Below are 21,176 nucleotides of genomic sequence, written 5' to 3'. Positions count from 1 at the left end.
AACCCTCTGAAATAAAATAATTCTCCTCATCTCTGTCCTATCGGGGTGATCCTAATTTTAGAACAGTGCCCCCTAGTCTGGACTCACTAAGAGGAAACATCCTTTCAACGTCCACCTTGTCAATACCATTCAGGGCCTTATATACTTTAATTAAGTCACCCCTCACTCTTCTAAACGTCAGTGGAAAAAAGCCCAACCGTTCCAACTTATCCTCACAAGACAACTTGATCATTCCATGTATCAATCTAGTAAACTTAGAAAATGTCTAAACAGGGTATTGTTTCTTGGCCTTTTGGCTAAGATCAAGCGTCAGATCAAGTCCAATATGAGGTGCAAAGCCTTTTCTTGTCAGCTTGGATCTTGTATGTCTCTCTTGTGGAGACCTTGAATTGGGTTCAATTTGAATTGCGTTTTGGAGCAAACAATGAGGTGGATTAAGGGTTTGCTCTGTAATTTAAGGATGGGATTAAAACATTTTTTAAAAATGTCTAAATGGGGTAGAGGACCAGAGGGATTTGGTGGGGGGGGGGAATAGATATGCACAAAACACTAGGCGGTGCTGGTTATTTCTCTGATGCTGATAGCCTTTAGTTTAGCTCTTCGTCACAAGTGGAAATAATCTCGCTCACTCTATTAATACCTTCCATAACTTCACCGGGCACACACAACAGTGGCCCGGATGAGCAGGTTTTTTGGGGTAGAGGACAGGTGTGTGCAGGAGGGCCCGCAAATCATGTGCCCTTTTTTCGGGCATGTCCGAAGCTTAGGGGATTCTGGCAGGGATTTGCCGATGTCAGTGCCAAGGTGCTAAAAATGAGGGTGGCACCGAGTCCAGAGGTGGTGATCTTTGGAGTGTCGGAAGACCCGGGAGTCCAGGGGGCGAGAGAGGCTGACGTTTTGGCCTTTGCCTCCTTGGTAGGCTGGAAACGGATCTTATTAGCATGGAGGGACCCGGAGCCTCCAGAATCAGGGGTATGAGTTAGCAACATGGCCGGGTTTCTCAGGCTTGAGAAAATTAAGTTTGCCCTGAGAGGATCAATGTTAGGGTTTGTCCGGAGGTGGCAGCCGTTTATTGACGTATTTGGGGAAAACTAAATTGTTCGCAAATACAATAAGTGGGGGGGGGGTTAGGGAATGAGGGGGGTAGGGGGAGTTAGTTTAGTTTAGGTGGGATCAGCGAGAGGAGATGGAAGGACTTGGGAATTGCGTATAAGCTATGTTGGCAGGGGTATGGTTGTTGGTTGGGGGGGGTGTTATGTACTGAATTGTGTTCACATATGTATTTTTGTCTTTTGTTGTTATAAAATCATAAATGCCTTAAATAATGTTTGTTTAAAAAAAAAATCTTCCAGAATTTTTAAAGCTCTATTAGGCCAGCATCTTTAAGCCTTCTCTTTTCGACATCCAGCCTAAACATCCTCTGCTCTTTGAATTGGTTTAGTTTATTTAGTAATATGGTGCTGGTTTTTCGAACAGGAGAACTCAGGCTTTTCGGCATGTGAGGGATGGGGTGGGACTCGGTTTGGTTGGTTGATTGATGGCCAAAGAATTGGCCAAAAGGCGTATTCTGCCCAGTAACAGCTGGTGATTGGATCTGCCTGAATGAGATGATTTCATGATTTCCAGAGACCGAAGGACACACAGGGGAAAGGACCTGCTCTCTTCTCTCTCTCTCTCTCTCTCTCTTTTGAGAAAGGCTGTGAGTAGCTGTATTTCTGAAACTGCAGAGCCCTGAATGAATCAACAGTGAAAACCATTACAGACTGGAAAACAGATATTTTGACTTGAAAGCCTGGTTTGAAGGACAGTGTGTTAAAGACAACCATCTGAAACAAAGACTTTTTTTTCCTTTTAGTTATTATTATTCACCCCTCTCTTCCCTTCTGTTTGTCTGTCGTGTGTGTGTGTAGAGGATGGGGGACAAGTTAAAGTGGGGGATTAGGAATTGGATGATAGTTAACCAGTTGTATTTGCTGCATATTTCATTATAGTTCTCGTTATATATAAAATGTAATTGTGTTTACAAACCTGGTGACTGTAATTATCGGGCTGCCAAGGGCCAAAGATTTAGACTATTTTTCTAAGAATTGTTGGCTAACTCAATTCTGTTGCAACACAAGGGGGCTGGAATTGGCCACGCCCTAGCCCAGGGGATCGTAACACTATCCCCGTGTTCTTTTTTATTTATCTGCCTTTAATATGGATTTACAGGGCTACAGAGGTAGGGCTGGGTAGATCTGTTGGAAGCCGGTGCAGACATGGTGGGCCGAAAAAGCCTTCTTCTGTCCTGTAAAAGTCTATGATTCTATGTTCCTTGATAATATAGTTCCCTAATTCCTCTTTGTCCTCCGAGTTGTGTCTTTCACTTCTCTTCTAATTTCTCCATATTCTTCCCTGTCATGCCCTTCCCTGCTATCCGTGTACTCCTTTCCTCAATATTTTTCCTTTGCCATTGCTCATCCACGATTACCAGATTATTATTCTATGCGTTTTACTCATTTTCCTAGTATTTTGCACATTTTTTAATTGGTGGGTGTCTGTAGACCTGTTAGTGTGATTAATACTTTATTATATTTTATAAACCCATGTCTGTATGGGTCTCACCCCCACAACCCAAAAATGTGCTGGGTAGGTGAATTGGCCATGCGAAATTGCCCCTCAATTGAGAAAACAAAATTGGGCACTCTAAATTAAAAAATATATATCTTTTATCAATTCTATTTCTGACATATTGGTAGTCACACACTTTTTTACATATCCTCAGCCGCTCGCACACCCCTTCGTCAGCCAAAAGTCCCACATCTAACCTCCAGTGCGGGCGCTGGTTACTGTCTTTACTAACCTGCAGGTCAACCCAGTGCGGAGCACGGACTGAGATTGTGATCGCCGAGTACCCCGTGTCCACCACCCCAGCCAGCAAGGCCCTGCTCAAAATGAAGAAATCGATCCGGGAGTACACTTTATGCACGTGTGGGTAGAAGGAGAACTCCTTCACCCTCGGCTGCCCAAATCTCCATGGATCCACCCCCCCCACCCCCATCTGCTCCATGAACCCTTTTAGTTGCTTTGCCATTGCTGGCACCCTGCCCGTTTTCGAGCTTGACCAGTCCAAGCCAGGGTCAATAACGGTGTTGAAGTCCCCTCCCATTTCCAACCTGTGCGAGTCCAGGTCCGGTATCTTCCCCAGCATCCTCTTTATAAACTCCACATCATCCCAATTTGGCGCATACACATTTACTAATACCACCTGCACCCCCTCCAGTTTCCCACTGACCATAATGTACCGACCTCCCACATCCGAAACTATTCTACCCACCTCAAACACCACCCGCTTATTGATCAGGATCGCGACCCCTCTAGTCTTTGAATCCAGTCTCGAGTGAAAGATCTGACTGACCCAGCTTTTCCTCAATCTAATCTGGTCCGTTACTCTAAGGTGCGTCTCCTGCAACATTACCACGTCCGCCTTCAGTCCCCTAAGATGCGCGAACACACGTGCCCTTTTGACCGGCCCATTTAACCTTCGACCATTCCAGGTGATCAGCCTAGTTGGGGAATTCATTGCCCCCCCCTTCGCCGATCAGCCATCCGTTTTTTGGGCCCGCCTCCAACCCATGCTCCGCACCCCCACCGGCCTGCCCCCAGGCAGCCTCCGCCCCTAACCTCCTCTCTGTCCCTTGGCCCAAGTCCCTCCCTCGTCAGCAGAACATTTCCCACCCCTCACCCCCTAGTAACAACACTCTGTAACCCAACCAATAAGCCAAACATATGCACATCCCCCACTGCGCTTCCGTGAGCTAGCCCGCCCAGCTAGCTTGGTAGCCCCCATCCCTGGCGCCGGATAGTCTCCCACCTATTGTGTCCCCCCCCCCCCCCCCCCCCCCCCCCCCGCTCATACAAACATACTCCAACATCAAATAATCCCCACACAATTGCCCGACAGAAAAACACCAAAATCTAAGCAAGCACACCTCCAATCCCCAACAGTGCAAATGAAAACCTTAACTCACTCAGCTCTGCCATTGGTCCCAAATCAATACAGAAGGCATTACAAACAGCTTCCACAAAACAAATCGAAAAACGAGAAACTTTTTTTTAAAGAACAGAGAAGCAAAAAGAAAAAACAAAAAACATGAACGCTGCAGCAAAGTTCAAAAGTTCTCAGTCCACCACCAGTCCTTTCCTTTTCACCAAGTCCAGCGCGTCCTCAGGCGACTCAAAATAAAAGTGCTGTTCCTCATACGTGACCCAGAGACGGGCCGGATACAACGGTCCGAACTTTTTCATAAAAAGAATCGACCTGATCTGGTTGAAGCCTGCTCTTCTCCTGGCCACCTCCACACTCAGGTCCTGGTAAACCCGCAGGATACTGTTGGCCCACTTACAGCTCCATGTCTGCTTGGCCCACTGTAGAATGTGCTCCTTATCCAAATACCTGTGGAATCTCACCACCATTGCCCTCGGGGGTGGGGGGGGGGGGGGTCTCCCGTTCGCGGCTTCCTCGCGAGTGCTCTGTGAGCCCTGTCCACCTCCAAGGGTCGGGGGAATTCTCCATCCCCCAGCAGTTTCTCAAACATATCTGCGATGTATGCTCCAGCGTCCACTCCTTCGGACCCTACTCCAGGAGCCCAACGATTCTCAAGTTCTGCCGGCGGGATCTATTCTCTAGGTCCTCCACCTTCTCCAGGAGCTGCTTTGTTTATAGTTAGGCTAATTTAATTTCCTGGACATCCTCACCCCTGTGTTACTAGTTTAAAGCCTTTTGATGTGCTCTGTATCTGTATAGATACTTGTGATGTTAAGTGCTGTGACAGTATGAAATACTAGTGATGATGCGTTCTGTAACTATCATTGCCTAGCGATGATGCATTGGGCATGGACTCCTTGGGCCAAATGGCCTTCTTCTGTGCCATAATGACTCTAACATTATGAAACCTTGCGATAATGCACTCTGTAACAGTTTGAATCTATTTTGATGATCCATTCTTCAATGGTATAGAATGCTGGTGATATGTTCTATAACAATGTTCAAGGGTACGGCAAAAGGCAGGGGGCTGGCCCTTGGGGTCCTTGCTTTTCCTGATATATATTTATGATCTAGATCTTGATGTGCAGAAGACAATTTCAAAGTTTGCGGGTGACACAAAACTTAGAAGTATTGTAAACTGTGAAGAGGACAGTGTGAAGCTTCAAAAGGACATAGACAGGTTGGTGGAATGGGCAGACAGATGGCAGATGAAGATTAATGTGAGGAAGTGTAAAGTGATGCATTTTGGTTGGAAAACATTGAGAGACAATATAAAACGAGGGGCTAATCAGGGCATCCAACAGAGGCCAGCAGTGAGAAGTGAACGAGGAAGATTCTGGGAGATGTCGGCTCGCTCACCACACCTGAGAAGGGAATCGCGGAGAACCCAATGTCAAAGGACAGTAAATCCCCAAACATAACATTGCAATAGTGTTTTCATCCTTCCCTCTGTTATATAACTGGGTCTAGTAATGTATGGCATTACTAGTTGCTGTTGCTGTTGATGCCGATAGTCTGATGGTGTGATCCTGAAGAAACCACGCGTCTTCAACTTCAGCAAACTAATTTATTAAAGTAATGATGCACTATCAATTACGTCGAGACGAGAGTAGAATGTAATCAAGACTTTATTACACAGATGTGTGGCCTCCTACAACAGCTTATGAAATGGCTGCTGTTCGGAGAGCACACATATTTATACTCCGCCTCCTGGGCGGAGCCAGCAGGCGGGGATCTACCCCCATACATGTAGTACAGGGGCCTTGCCGTAATATCCATATATGCAATATAATACAACAGTGGTGACTCCCACATTCACCCGCTGTTAAAAATTAGTCCAGCGGGGGTGGGGGAAAACTATATACATACAGATTGGTTTTTAAATTACAGAGAAGGTTACAAAGTTAGACGATCGGGGCGCCTTGATCTGTCGTTGAGAACGCCGCAGTGCCGGTGGCGACTCAGGCGTCGGCTTGGTCTTCGGTGACTCCGGGTGCGTGTCGAAATCCTCTTCATCCCCGGGTGGGAGCAAGGGGAGGACGGATTGTCCTGGAGAGGGGGCTGTGGTGGGGTGCGCTGGGGGAGGGGAGGGTGTCGCCGGGGCAGAGGAGGGAGGCGTGTGGGGTCCCAGCTGATGCCAGATCCCGGAGGGGAGACTGTGTCTTGGTGGCCGTCGTGGTACGCTACTTAGGCGTACTGCAGGTTCGCGTGGAGTAGCTGTACCCTCTCAACCAACGCGTCCGCCTTGTGGAGCCGCACGTGCTTGCGGAGGAGAACAGGTCCTGGAGTTGCCAGCCACGTGGGAGCGAAACCCCGGAGGTGGACCTCCTGGGGAAGGCAAAGAGACGTTCATGGTGGGTTTCGTTGGTCGCGGTGAACAGGAGTGACCGAATGGAGTGAAGTGCGTCGGGAGGACCTCCTGCCAGCGGGAGGCCGGGAGATTTCTGGACCATAGGGCCAGCTGGACGGCCCTCCAGACCGTCCCAGTCTCCTGCTCCACCTGCCCATTTCCCCTGGGGTTGTAACTGATCGTCCTGCTCGAGGCAATGCCCCTGTTGAGCAGGTACTGGCACAGCTCCTCGCTCATAAATGAGATCCCCGGTCGCTGTGGACGTAGGCGGGGAAACCGAACAGAGCGAAGGTGGTGTTGAGGGCTTTGATGACGGTGGCAGATGTCATATCGGGGCATGGGACAACGAAGGGGAATCGGGAATACTCGTCGACCACATTAAGAAAGTACGTGTTGCGGTCGGTGGAGGGGAGGGGCCCTTTGAAGTCCACGCTGAGGCGTTCAAAGGGGCGGGAGGCCATCACCAGGCGTGCACGGTCTGGCCGGTAGAAGTGCGGTTTACACTCCGCGCAGACCTGGCAGTCTCTGGTGACAGCCCCGCCTTCCTCGGTGGAGTAGGACAGATTGTGGGCATTAATGAAGTGGTAAAAGTGGGTGACTCCCGGGTGACAGAGATCGTCGTGCAGGGTCCGGAGTCGGTCCACTTGTGCACTGGCGCATGTACCTCGGGACAGGGCATCGGGGGGCTCGTTGAGCTTACTGGGGTGATACAAAATCTCGTAAATGTAGGTGGAGAGCTCGATCCTCCACCTCAAGACTTTATCATTTTTGATCTTACCCCGCTGTGTGTTATTGAACATGAAGGCAACCGACCGTTGGTCAGTGAGGAGAGTGAATCTCCTGCCGGCCAGGTAATGCCTCCAATGTCGCACAGTTGCGCCGGCGCAATTGGCGCTGATTCTCCGGTTGGTGGCCCAGCGTCGGAGCGGCATGGCAGGATTCATGCATCCCCCCCCCCACCCCCCCGGCGATTCTCCACCGCGGCGCGGACTTGGAAAATCCTGCCCTCTGTCTCAGAAGGAAGTGAAAGCGGGGTCACTGGATATTTTGAAGGCAGATGTAGATATTTTGTTAAGCAAGGGGATTAAAGGTTATTAGGGATAGGTGGGGAATGTGGAATTCGAAGCACAAAAGGATCAGCCGTGATCTGATGGAATGGCAGACAGAGCAGGCTTACTCAAAGGGCCAAATGGCCTACTTCTGCAAATAAAAGCAAAATACTGTGGATGCTGGAAATCTGAAATAAAAACAAAAGATGCTGAATAAACTCAGCAGGTCTGGCAGCATTTGTGCATAAAAACAGAGTAAAAGTTTTGGGCCTAAATTATCCTTTTACAGAACCTACTTCTTCTCCTACTTTGCTTGTTCATATGCATTCTGTAACAGTTTGAACCCCGTGTGATGATATATTCTATATTAAAATGGCCCCTTATGACACTCTGTAACGTTGTGGAACCCAAGTAAAAACCCTGAAACTTTGTGACGCTGCATTGATAAGCAGGCATATGTCAGTGAGCACAGGGATGATTGGCAAGTCTCACTTCAGGATTTGGGCATAAAAATCCACGGTGATGCTCCAGTGCAGTACTGGGGACTGCTGCATTTTCCGGAAGTGTTAATCGTGCTCTGACCCACTGTTGTTAACACATCTTTGTTTGTCTGAATGGCTAACTGAGTGCTGCGGTCGGTCAATCCACATCTAAAGATGTGTTATTAGTGCACCATTGAGGAAAGCTGTACAAGGTGCACGGTGGGCTACCTCACATTGCTGCCTCACAGCACCAGGGGCCCAGGTTCAATTCCGGCCTTGGGTGAATGTCTGTTGGAGTTTGCACTTTCTCACCGTGTCTGCATGGGTTTCATCCGGGTGCTCCGGTTTCCTCCCACAGTCAAAAGATGTGCAGATTAGGTGGATTGGCCATGCTAAATTGCTCCTCAGTGCCCAAAGATGTGCAGATTAAGTGGGGTTACAGGAATGGGTGGACGTGTGGACATAGGTAGGGTGCTCTTTCAGAGGGTCATGCAGACTCGATGGGCTGAATGTCTTCTTTCTGCACTGTAGGAATTCTATGGTTCAATGCAGTACTGGTGAGGGATAGAGGCAGAGAGCTGCATGCCTAGGGTCTGACAGCCTGATTGGCGATCGGCGATTTACGTACAGTAAGCCTCCCCGTTTTTGACTAGCGGTAAAGACAAACTCAGAGATTGTGAGTCTCTACTTGAGGCCACCCCTCCAGCATCAGAAGGAGTCTGCAAGTGTGTAGGGTTCAGTGAAGCTTGCCAGCTCTCTTTTTAAGCTTCCCAGCCTCATCCTTGCTTCTGATATGCAGTTGACGAAGCAATCCCTTGTTTTGACAGGGAAAAATGTTTGTCCCCGCACAGCTCGGCATCATCCGTCGCACGTAGCGCTGTGCGTCATGGCAGCACCCAGCCCATGAGGGCGGCAGTGGCCTCGCTGCCTAGGGGAGGTCAGTCTGCTCCTGACGCAAGGCAGAATTCAAGATCCTGATGCAGCCCACGGCACGACGTGCTGCACAGCTTAATCAGTAAACCTGGCCAATGCTTTCAATCCGTAAGAGCCAGGCTGCAGCTACACACATCCCCATTGGCTTCCAGCACCCCCCCACCCACTTCCTCCACCCCCTCCTCTTATAACTCACAGACCTGTGCTGAATTCTAAAACAGGCCAATTTACATCCATTCATGAATCAATGACGTCAGCAACCTTCTGGGCTGTTTGCAGTGGGCTGCAAGATCGTGTGGGAGGATTTTTTTTTGTTTTAATCTGCAAGGCTCCCTTCCTACCATCTTTCCTCATGCTTAGGAACTGGGAATTAAAACATAAAGCAGGATGAGTTCTTTTCAGAGTAAGTGATGGTTTTATTTGATTCTTCTTCTGTGCCCAGGCTGGCTGTGTTGTTTTATTTTGTTGGGTTCTGAGGTTGCCTTGGTGTGAAGGACAGAATGTTATTATGCTGCTTTCAGTGGAGTGCAGAGAGCATTTGGACCACAAGGAGCTGACTAACAAAATGGTGCTGAAAGACTGCCTCAGAGACTGCTATCAACAGCAGCATCAGTCACCGGCACAAACCCCTGCCTTGGATGAGAGTCCACTCTTCTCTTGTTTTTCATTGCCATCTGCCTCTCCCTATCTCTCCCCATCTGTCTGCCTCTAACTAACCCCCCCCCCTACCCCGCCACACTTCCCTTTGTTATTTTCTTTTGCCTGTTATAAATATCTTTGTGTTTGAAGTAGATTAAATCAGTATCCCTGCCATTATATAATGGTTGTCAGACTGTTAAGATGCCTGAGGCCAGGGTTCTGCCAGTGAGGTGAAGCAGCAAGGATTTAAATGTGGGCCCGACTTGTATTGGATTGTGATTGTGGGGGGTTCGGCTGGGGGTGGGAGGGTGTTGTGTTCAGCACAGAATGGGGAAGGTCCTTCAGGAGATATGAGCAAACTGTGGGTACATAGTGCAGATGGAGACGGGTGGGGGAGGGACTGTCTTTCTGTAGTTACTCCTGGATGTACTTATTTAAAGATAAGATTGCCCTCTGATACGTGGCACTGGTGCATCTGCGGAAGAGTGTCCCATGTCGAGGTTACTTCTGATTCAATACAGTGAACTCTGGTTCAATACAGTCCTGTCTCCTGCCTGATTAAAGTGCCTTCCCTTTCTCACAAAATGTCCATCAATTCTGCAGAACTTGTGGACTGTTTCTGCATCAACCGCGGTAATTTTTGTTGAGTGCAATGTAATTGGATGGTGTTACATTCCGGCTGGGCCAGGACTCCTGCTCTTTCGAGCATCAGAGGAGGTCCTCGTTTAACAGCACAATCCGCCCCCCTCCCACCCCCCCACTATTCTTTATATTCCTGATTTACCATATTGATATTCAGTGAATGGGTAACATGTCTTACTGAACAGAAGCTGTGTGCTACAGTGCCGTGAATGGTGTCTCCAGCCATGAAAGCAAAGTTTTAAAAGTATCCAGAACCTTGAAACGTAACAAATGGGCCTCAGTTATTTATAAAATGTGTGCGTCCATATCACATGTTCACCAAAGTCAAAATGTAAATTCAAACCAAACATATTCATCATTTGTCCTTAGCTCACTGACCCTGAATGCCTTGGATAACAAAGGAGCAGCCTTGAACCCCTAGATTGAATATCACAACCGTTATTATTGTTGTCTCACCTCCTAGGCTTGAGTTCCATGTGTACCTAGTGTCATCCCTACTCTCCTTCAGGAACGATATTCCTTGGGCACTGCTGACCTCCTCTCCTATTGGGGAACATTCTGTGGGCACTGGTAACCTCTCTCCACCTGCTGGGGTTGAGTTTCTGCTGATACTTTCCCATTCCTTGTGTGTGAGATTGGATAATATTGGTTAGATAATCTTCAGCTGTGAGGGATATCAGAGTTCAACCTAGTCAGGTCCTCACCTCGCCTGCCCACACATGCACATTCCAGTATGAGTCCCGGGATAGCCATCAATTGTGGGAAAGTTGAATGATTTTATGCTTATGATCCCAGGAATGTTCAGTTAGGACACACTCCCCTTACTGCAGCGCTTGTTCAGCCCAGCTAGCCCATTGCACACCCAGAATGGAATCCCGGGACCGAGGTATGACGCAACAGTATGTCACCAGAACACTAGAACCTCCAATCTCAAATAAATATCCAGGATGCTAAAGGTTAACAAAGTGTCCGATTGGACATCAATCCCAGCCTGAGACAGGGCCTTCAACAGATTACAGAAACAGGTTGTCCGCCGAGAAGCTAAGATTGCAGTTCCAACAATGCCCAGACAGGGAAATGCCCTGAAACACGCAAGGTGATATTTAGTGATTGGGTTTATAATCCCCAGTTTGACCCCTCGCTTGGATGGAATTAGGGTCCCACAATTAACAAACCTAAGAAACGGCCACTTTGCCAAGATGTGGAGAAGGTGCGTTACTTCTGGGGAAGTGCCCCCACCCGCAGGTGAAAACCATAGGGGAAAAAAAGGTTTAACAGCAAAATACTTGATGAAATGTACTGGAACAATTTTGTGATGTCAACTCTTCAAACTTGATGAAGGTGTAAAATATGCTTTCAAATCTGACATTCATTGGGTCACAGCATTCGCTCACAAAGTGTTCACCAGTAAAGAAGCATTTATACAGCACCTTTCCAAGTCTCAGTGTGTCCGCGGGTGCTCTACAGCTAATAAGGTACTTTCTGAAGAAGAGTCACTGCTGCAATGTAGAGAAATGGGGTAGCTCATTTATAAGAAGCAACGTCCTTTGAAATGAGATGATGACCAGATAAAATGCTTTTAGTGATGTTAATGGCAGGATAAATATTGGCCAGGTCACCGCAGAGAACTCTCCTGCTCTTTGCCAAGTCTTAGTGTGGGATCTTTGTGTTGAAAGTGGACTTGAACTCACAGGCTGAGAGATTTCATAGAATTTACAGTGCAGAAGGAGGCCATTCGGCCCATCGAGTCTGCACCGGCTCTTGGAAAGAGCACCCTACCCAAGCCCACACCTCCACCCTATCCCCATAACTCAGTAACCCCATCCAACACTAAGGGCAATTTAGCATGGCCAATCCACTTAACCTGCACATCTTTGGACTGTGGGAAGAAACCGGAGCACCCGGAGGAAGCCCACGCACACACGGGGAGAACGTGCAGACTCCGCACAGACAGTGACCCAAGCCGGAATCGAACCTGGGACTCTGGAGCTGTGAAGACATTGTGCTAACCACTGTGCTACCGTGCTGGCACAGTGAGAATGCTCTCACTGTGCCATGGCTAACACATTTCCCAAGATGTTAATTGTACAAGAGCAGAGGCCCAGCATCAGGTTCCAGTGATAGGAGGCATTACCAGAGCTGGCTGCAATCCCCTGGCATTGCTCATAGGCATCCTGCAATTGCTAGCCTGGCCTGACCCTTTAAGGCTGCTGTTAGGGCACCCCCCCCCCAATTGGAATTTCAGATAGTGCCAGCTAACTATATAAATCTGAAGATCAATCAGTAAGTTTCTAATGAATCTCAGGCACCAGCTCAAAAGAACTCGGGATAAAATGTTGGCTTTAATTTTGTATATTCTATGAAGGTTCTATAATAAATTGTGATGGATAAGGCAGCACGGTGGCACAGTGGTTAGCACTGCTGCCTCATGGCGCCAAGGTCCCAGGTTCGATCCCGGCCCCAGGTCACTGTCCGTGTGGAATTTGCACATTCTCCCCGTGTTTGCGTGGGTTTCACCCCCAAATCCCAAAGATGTGCAGGCTAGGTGGATTGGCCATGCTAAATTGCCCCTTAATTGGGAAAAATGAATTGGGTACTCTAAATTTAAAATAAATAAATAAATAGTGATAGATGTGCACAGACATTTTAATACATCAACAAATCTGAAGCAATAAAAACAGAAAATGCAGGAAATTCTCATCAGGTCTGGAGGCATCTGTGGAGAGAGGAACAGAGTTAACATTTCAGTTGGTGACCTTTCATCTGGGAAAAGTTGGAGGTATAAGAACTGGGAAAAGTTAGAGGTATAATAGGTTTTGAGCAAGTGAAAGGAAGGAAAGATGGGATAAAGAACAAAAGAGAAGGTCGAGATGTGTTGGAAGGCAGGAGAGCTGAAATGTCAAAAGGAATGATTGTGTAAGGGGATAGGCATTGGTAATGGGAGAAGTAGAGAAACAAAAAATGTGTACAGAGGAAATATGAATGACAGAATCATGAATAATTGCAGTCTGAAATCTGAAAAAGAAAATAACGACAGAAATACCAAAACTAGCATACTGTAGATTAAAGGGAGACAAAATGAGGGCAGAGAATATGATCTGAAATTGTTAAACTCCACTGTGTCACTGGTGTTCTTTATTAGACTGGCAACATTGTACCACGACAATGGGAGGGATTTACCAGCCAAGTCCTGCCAGAACCATATCGGTGCCGGTAGATCTGGTTAGATCTCACAAGACGTTTGCGATCTGGATCCTGCCCACAATGGGTGGGACCCTGTTTTGCATGGTTATGTGAGTTTGAGAACCCACTTAACAATGCTGACATTGTGGTGATATGCATCACTGTAAATACACAAGGGGTTAATGTAATACACTATGACTAAGTAAACACTAGAGGGAGCACCACAGACATCATAACATGCAGACATACAGCTAATGAACACAGAATAGGACACGACCAATGGGCAGTCAAGACACCCAGAGGTGACACTACCACAAGGGGGCATTACACAACCCATATATAAGGACAGGGCACACATGCTCTGTCTCTTTCCACCGGCAACACTTCGAGAGTAGGACAGGGGCAGATCAGAAGCATCACACCCACCACGTGGCTTAGAGCAGACTGGTTAGTTAGACTGAGCTACTATAGCAAGATTAGCAGGAGAGTCGAACTCATAGAGAACTGTGCTAATGGTTCAATAAATCACATTGAACTTACTTTAAAGTCTGGAGTAACTTTTGGTCAAAGCTGCATCGAGTTGCAGCCTGTGTTATCCCAGAGTACATAACACAACATGGCACCAGTAGTGCCTGTTGAATCTATATAGTTCAACTCAGCAAGATCTGTGACTACCAGCAACAGCACCCAAGCAAGATGATCGAGATTCCGGTTCCTCAGCAGCTCAGGTACCACGGCAATCTCAGTGTCAACTAGCGTGCATTCAAGCAGAGATTTGAGATTCACATGGTACCATCCGACCTAGATGGCGTGGCTGATGCTGAGAAGATAGATCTTCTACACACCATTACGGGTGAAAGTGCATCAGAAATCTTCAAGTACTCCAAAGGGCAGGACAAGAGAGACTTCCAGACAGTCCTGGACAAGTTTGAAAACTACTGCGAGGTGAACACAACAGAAATCGGTAAAACTGGCACCTATACTCACCACGAGGCAAAGGTAGGCTTGCAACAGAAGCAAACGGCAATTTTGATTGGCAGCCATCTTGCACAAGGAGCCGCTCATGCGCAGTTCCCGAGAAGATGCGAACCGGCGAAAAAGTGTTTTGCGCATGCGCGAGAAGCCGCGCGTGCGCAGTTGCAAAGAGTGCACAGTGAAGGAAAAGCGATCTGCGCATGCGCAATCCATTCCTACGCTCGACATCACAAGCGTCAAGATTTCAGAAGCCCCGGACCACGCCCACTTAAAGGGGAAATGTCCGAAAATAGTGAAAAAGAATTTTAAAGCCAGAAAACACAATTCTTTCACCTGGAACGACAGCACAATGCCTGAACCTCAACCAGTAGCTGAAAGTAACCTCCGCAGAACCCTGCAACAAGCAGTTAGCACCGCCCTAAGAGATGATTTAGTCCTTGAAGACTACGACTCAGACGATGATTTCATCATTGGACGTGGCAACCTCAGTATCAAATCCGAACCGCAACGAGATGTGTTGTACATTGAAGCATCCGACACAGACATGGACGAGTTCTTCGGTTTGAGGATCCTCAGCCCAGCATAGACGACATCCCGACCCATGAGTACAGGATTCTGCTGCGGCCTGACGCCAAGAGACAGAGAGCGGTACAAGCCCACAGAGAGCGGCCTGACACCAAGAGAGTGGTCCACACACCACAAAGAGTCCCCGACACCGCACAGAAAACGATGACAGACTCCACAGCGAGACCACTGCACGTCTCCACACAGAGAACATAGAAAGACTCCACAGCGAGACCACTGCACGACTCCGTTGAGAACGCACAGATCGACTCCACAGCGAGACCACTGCATGACTCCACACAGGGAACAATGCCAGACTCCACAGAGAGAGCGATACAAGCCTCCACAGCGAGCTCGTTGACAGACTCCACGATGGAAGCAACGCAAGACTCCAGAGCACAGTCCTTGCATGAACACGACCATGAAGGTCTAGCAACCTTATCTGAGCAACCAGCAGGAGACGATGCAAGTCTGCCACGCTCAAGTGCACAGCAAGACGACTGTGACAGTCTACCACGCTCACGTGAACAACAAAAAGACTATGACAGTCTACCCAGATTATTTGAGCCACCAGAAGAAGACTCTGACAGTCTACCCAGCTCATCTAACCGACAAGAAGAACTGAGAAGGGATTTTCTCCTTTACCGGAGGATAGATTCTAAAAACCGAGATCTTGGAAATATAAAATGTGTTTTCTTGTAACCCTTTATTGCACACAATTTATAATTATATTATTTATCATTAGTTAACAAAATGAAATAAGTGAAGGATAGCTACCTAATACAAATTAGGTGCACAAAATCAAACTTACTTATTTGCAGAATTGTTAGACTCCAGGTGTGATTGCTGGGGGAATGGCCCAATGATTTCCAGACTATGTTGTCAGTTGCCACTAAATGGAGCCTTTAAGAACATAAGAACTCGGAGCAGGAGTAGTCAATTCAGCCCTCGAGCCTGCTCCGCTATTCAAAACGATAATGGTTGATCTCCTCTTGGCCTCAACTCCACTTCCCTGCCCATTCTCCATAACCCTTCGACCCATTACTCATTAAAAATCTATCTCCTCCTCAAATTTATTCAAAGTCTCGGCGTCCATCTCACTCTGAGGCAGTGAATTCCACAGATTCACCACCCTTTAAGAGAAGTAATTTATCCTCATCTGTGTTTTAAATCTGCTACCCCTTATCCGAAAACTGTGACCTCTCACTCTAGATTGTCCCACAAAAGGAAGCATCTGCTCTAAGTCTACTTTGTCAATACCTTTTATCATTTTATATCCCTCAATTAGACTTCCTCTTTCTCTTCAAACCTGAGAGAGTTCAGGCCTAAACTACTCAATTTCTCTTCATAAGACAAACCCCATGGGCTGTATTCTCCATTTCTGAGACTAAGTGCTGACGCCAACGGAGAATCCGTGGACATTCACAGCAGAACAATTGGCGCCGCACCTGTACCGATTCCGCTAATATTACTGGGCCAACACCGACGCCACGTGGAACACAACCAATTCTAATGAAAAACAATGCCGGATTCGTCAGGTCCGTGATTGACACTTAGGAGGCTCACAAGCTGCAGCTGTACATAAGCAATGCTCCCCCACACACACCATCCCAGCCAACAAGCTGGTTGTAAGGAGAGGAGTTCCACAGTTCACAGACACTGAACATACAGTGCAGAAGGGGGCCATTCAGCCCATCGAGTCTGCACCGACCCACTTAATCCCTCACTTCAACCCTATCCCCTAAGCCAATAACCCCTCCTCACCTTTTTGGTTACTAAGGGCAATTTAGAATGGCCAATCCACCTAACCTGCACATCTTTGGACTGGTGGGAGGAAACCGGAGCACCCGGAGGAAACCCCCGCAGACACGGGGAGAACGTGCAGACTCCGCACAGACAGTGACCCAGCAGGGAACTGTGGTGCTGTGAAGCCACAGTGCTGACCACTATGCTACTGTGCTGCCCCAGACGCGGAACTGGAGACCCTCCTGGATGTGGCGTATGACCTCATACAACGGCCGGCGAAGGAGTCAGCCAGCCGCCACCGTTTGTTGTGCCTGGGCGCAGGTGGCAGAATTGGTGAGCGTCGTGGGCAACGTCGCCTTCACTGGTATACAGTGCCGGAAGAAACTCCACAACCTCCTCAGGGGCAGGGTGAGTCGGCAGCACTGTGCCTCCCGGCACTAAACCCGCCGTTCCCACACACCCGTAACGCACCCCCCCCATCAGGGGGCAGCCGAATCCCCACACTGCTCCACATGCCAGCACGCACACCAGCCGCCATGGCCGGGTGCCCTGGCCGCTGAGGCCACCAGCCACCCACCCTCTGGGCTGCGTCGGAGTGTGTAACACTATCGTTGTATGTGTCTCCCCGCCCCCAGGAGAAGGCTGCACATATACCGCCGGGAGCGGAAGAAGACAGGCGGGAGACCACCAGGCCTGCGGCCCCTCACCTTGGCAGAGCAGAGTGTTAGGAGGTGCAGGCAGGGGGATGGCTAGGGTGGGAAGTGAGGGGAGGTGTGGGGTTGGGATGTGGTGTCCGTCCCTGATCAGTCACCCCCCCCCCCCCCCCCCCCCCCCCCACCGTCACCCCCCAACTACCTTCCCCTCCTAGTTGGTGAACCTGGAAGCGATCAGAGCGTCTCTGGCACACACGTCGTGCGGCCTCCCATGCCTGCCTGGACCCCATGTCCTGCCCATTCTCTCCCACCTCTGCATCCTCCTTATCGGACCGAGGCTTGGCCTTCAACGTCCCCTTCCAGCTCATCGCCCCTCTGCTGTGCAAAGTTGTGGAGGACGCAGCAGGCCGCCATTATGCGGGCGACACTCTGAGCATCATACTGGAAAGCCCCTCCAGAGTGGTCCAGCACTTGAAGCGCATCTTTAGGATGCCAAAGCACCGTTTGATCAGACTCCTGGTTGATGCATGGGCGTCGTTGTAATAGGTCTCCGCGTCGGTCTGTGTCACCAGCCATGACTGCAGCGGGTAATCCGGGCATCCTGGTGGGCTCGGTCCACATCGACATGGACGTATTGACACACCTGAGCTTATAGAGCCTCTGTGATGGCGCAGATGCACCTGTGCACCGAGGGCTGTGAGACCCGGGACAGTTCCTCATTCGGCGCCTGGAAGGACCCCATGGCGTAGAAGATCAGGGCGAACATCACCTTAGCGGACACCGGGAGCGGGTGGCCTCCCCCATACCCCCGCGGTGCCAGGTGTGCTATCATCTGGCAGATGTGTCGCGTTGTCTCTCTGTGCAGCCGGAGTCTTCGACGGCATGCCCGGCCCGGCAGGTCCTCGAGTGACAGGCGGTGTCTCATGCGGCACGTCCTCCTCGGTCTGTTGGGCGGGCGGCTCACCAGCCTGGGCGGCTGCCACCTGCCCCTCTGCGGCACACTCTGCTGCTGCAGCTTCCACTTCCTGTTCAAGCAGCTCCCACTCATATGGCCGCAGGGCGTCTCGCAGAGTTGCGGCGTGCAGCAGGGCGGCCACCATTGCTGGTCGAAATTCAAAGTTCATTGTCTGCAGGGGGTGAAAGGTTGACATGTTAGCGTGGTGCATACCCCCCTGCCCAACCTGGTTTAATGGGCTACACGGTGGCCCCGGTTGCCACTGCGGGATCCACCCTCGCACCTCCGACCCCCATCTCCTCACCCCTGCCTGCCGGTGGCCGGCACCGTAGGGGCCCCTGGCCCTAGCACCCGTCCCTGATGCCAAGGTACTGTTGGCTGGCACTGGCCTTGCTAGGGGCTCCATGGGTTTTGCCCTGGGTGGTCCGTCAGTGAGTGATGACCGGTTGGACGGGGTGTTTGTCGTGATGGTGGGTTGTGGCGGGGGGAGGGGGCACCCATACGGCAAGTGTCACTGTGCAGAACCAGGGGTCAGGGTGGGTGGTCAGTGAGTGCGCAGCAAGATGGCCACCGTAATGGCGGTGCGTGCCTGGGCACTGCCCCAGTCTCGTGGGGATGGTCAACCCGGCCACTTGGCCTGTCTCTTCCCCCCCCCCCCCCCCCCGCACAGCCAGTGTCCAGGCCAGAAGCCCATAGTTGCTCCTCTCTGTGTCGTACCTCCCCTCTCTCAGCAGCCACCATTCCAGTTCACGATTTTTAAAAGCACATGTGGACCGTGCCATTGGGAACTCGGCCCATCAGAGGTGGAGAATCGCGGATTGGCCCACTAATGAGGTGTAAATGGTGTTTAAACTACGCGCGGCGTGTGTCACATTGACGCCGTTTTCGAGGTGACGGAGAATCGCGATTTGACGTCAACTCGGCGCCTGCCGTGATTTTGGCGTCGGAAGCTATTCTCCGCCCAATCTCATTTCCTGATTTTGGTGCCGGCCGACGGAGAATCCTGCCCCATATCTTTGAAATCAATCTAGTTAACCTCCTCTGAATTGCCTCTAATGCAACTACATCCCTCCTCAAGTAAGGGGCCCAAAACTGTACACTACTCCAGGCGCGGTCTCACCAATATTGGACGTGTGGACACATATCTGTAGAGATGCAAGAAAGACATTTTCAATTTTCCATCAGAAAGAGAAGCAGCATTCTACCATTCCAATGGGTAAATGTTCTCCCTCAGACCTTCGGTGAGAAGAGACCCCAGGGAAGAGGCAAGGAATCTGGGAGAAACTGTTTTCACTGGCAGCAAGGTCAGTAACCAGGGGACACAGACTTAAGATAATTGACAAAAGACTAAGAAGTGAAATGAGGAGAAATATTTTTACGCAGCGTGTTATGATCTGGAATGGAATGCATTGTCTGAAAAGGTGACGGAAACCGATTCAAAATTATCAAAAAATAATTGGATAAATACATTTGTACGGCTACGCAGAACATAGAACATAGAAAATACAGCACAGAACAGGCCCTTCGGCCCACGATGTTGTGCCGAACCTTTGTCCTAGATTAATCATAGATTATCATTGAATCTACAGTGCAGAAGGAGGCCATTCGGCCCCCTGAGTCTGCACCAGCTCTTGGAAAGAGCACCCTACCCAAACTCAACACCTCCACCCAACACCAAGGGCAATTTGGACATTAAGGGCAATTTATCATTGGCCAATTCACCTAACCCGCACATCTTTGGACTGTGGGAGGAAACCGGAGCACCCGGAGGAAACCCACGCAGACACGAGGAGGACGTGCAGACTCCGCACAGACAATGACCCAAGCCGGAATCGAACCTGGGACCATGGATCTGTGAAGCAATTGTGCTATCCACAATGCTACCGTGCTGCCCTTAAGAACAAATAAATCTACACTATATCATTTTCCCGTAATCCATGTACCTATCCAACAGCTGCTTGAAGGTCCCTAATGTTTCCGACTCAACTACTTCCACAGGCAGTGCATTCCATGCCCCCACTACTCTCTGGGTAAAGAACCTACCTCTGATATCCCTCCTATATCTTCCACCTTTCACCTTAAATTTATGTCCCCTTGTAATGGTGTGTTCCACCTGGGGAAAAAGTCTCTGACTGTCTACTCTATCTATTCCCCTGATCATCTTATAAACCTCTATCAAGTCGCCCCTCATCCTTCTCCGCTCTAATGAGAAAAGGCCTAGCACCCTCAACCTTTCCTCGTAAGACCTACTCTCCATTCCAGGCAACATCCTGGTAAATCTTCTTTGCTCTTTCAAAGGACCAGCCCATGCACAATGGACTAAATGGCTGCCTCCTGTGCTGTTATCATTCTATGAATCAATTTTAGTTCCGTTCTCTAGAAGCTTGGGTTGGAGAGCGAGAAGGAAATGAAGCGAGGAGGCACCAAAGCAAGCTGGAGTTACTCGACCAACTGTCATTCTTAATGCACTGGTAACCTCTCACCAGCTGCTTCTGAATTATATGGGGAAGAGGAAAAAAAGAGTAAGGCTGGGGCAGTAAAAAGGACATCTCTCTGTGATAGCAGCAGATGTTGCCATTTGGCATGATTTTTGTGCTCATTAAGAACAAAGAAATTGCACTTTTACCCCACCTTTCACAACCTCAGCACCTTCAAATGCCTTTAAAGCCAATGAAGTACTTTTGCAGTACTGTTCTAATATAGGAAACAAAGCATCTACATATACTCCCAGAAAAAGCAGCATTCAGCTAATGAGCAGATATTTTAGTGATGTTGGTGGAGGGTTAAATATTGGCCAGGACACTGGGGCAGAACTCCCCTCCTTTACTTTGAAATAGTGCTGTGAGATGTTTTGCACCCCCCTGGGAGGGCAGATGGGGCCTTGGCTTAACATCTTATCCGAAAGAGGCCCCTCTGACAGTGCAAATGCAGCACTCCCTGACACTGGGGCGTCAGCTAAAATAATTTGCACAAGTGTT

At 49.2% G+C, this 21,176-nt stretch overlaps 1 protein-coding gene across 4 annotated transcripts in view; it reads left to right on the top strand.

The window, feature by feature from the left end:
- map3k13 (mitogen-activated protein kinase kinase kinase 13) overlaps positions 1-21,176 on the top strand; it is a 208,635-nt gene that overhangs the window by 22,250 nt on the left and 165,209 nt on the right. For 2 of the 4 annotated variants that reach the window (XM_072483872.1, XM_072483844.1), the window contains exon 1: positions 9,014-9,244. The exons of the other annotated variants lie outside the window; for them this stretch is intronic. The gene's annotated coding sequence lies outside the window, so the exon portion shown is untranslated. Of the gene's footprint in view, positions 1-9,013; positions 9,245-21,176 lie in introns of those variants that run through there. 4 annotated transcript variants of the gene reach the window in all.

The sequence above is a fragment of the Scyliorhinus torazame genome, chromosome 2 (assembly GCF_047496885.1).
Source record: "Scyliorhinus torazame isolate Kashiwa2021f chromosome 2, sScyTor2.1, whole genome shotgun sequence".
NCBI classification, from domain to species: Eukaryota; Metazoa; Chordata; class Chondrichthyes; order Carcharhiniformes; family Scyliorhinidae; genus Scyliorhinus; species Scyliorhinus torazame.
The sequence above is the reverse complement of the archived record's forward strand: the minus strand, read 5'-3'. Positions and strand labels throughout refer to the sequence as shown.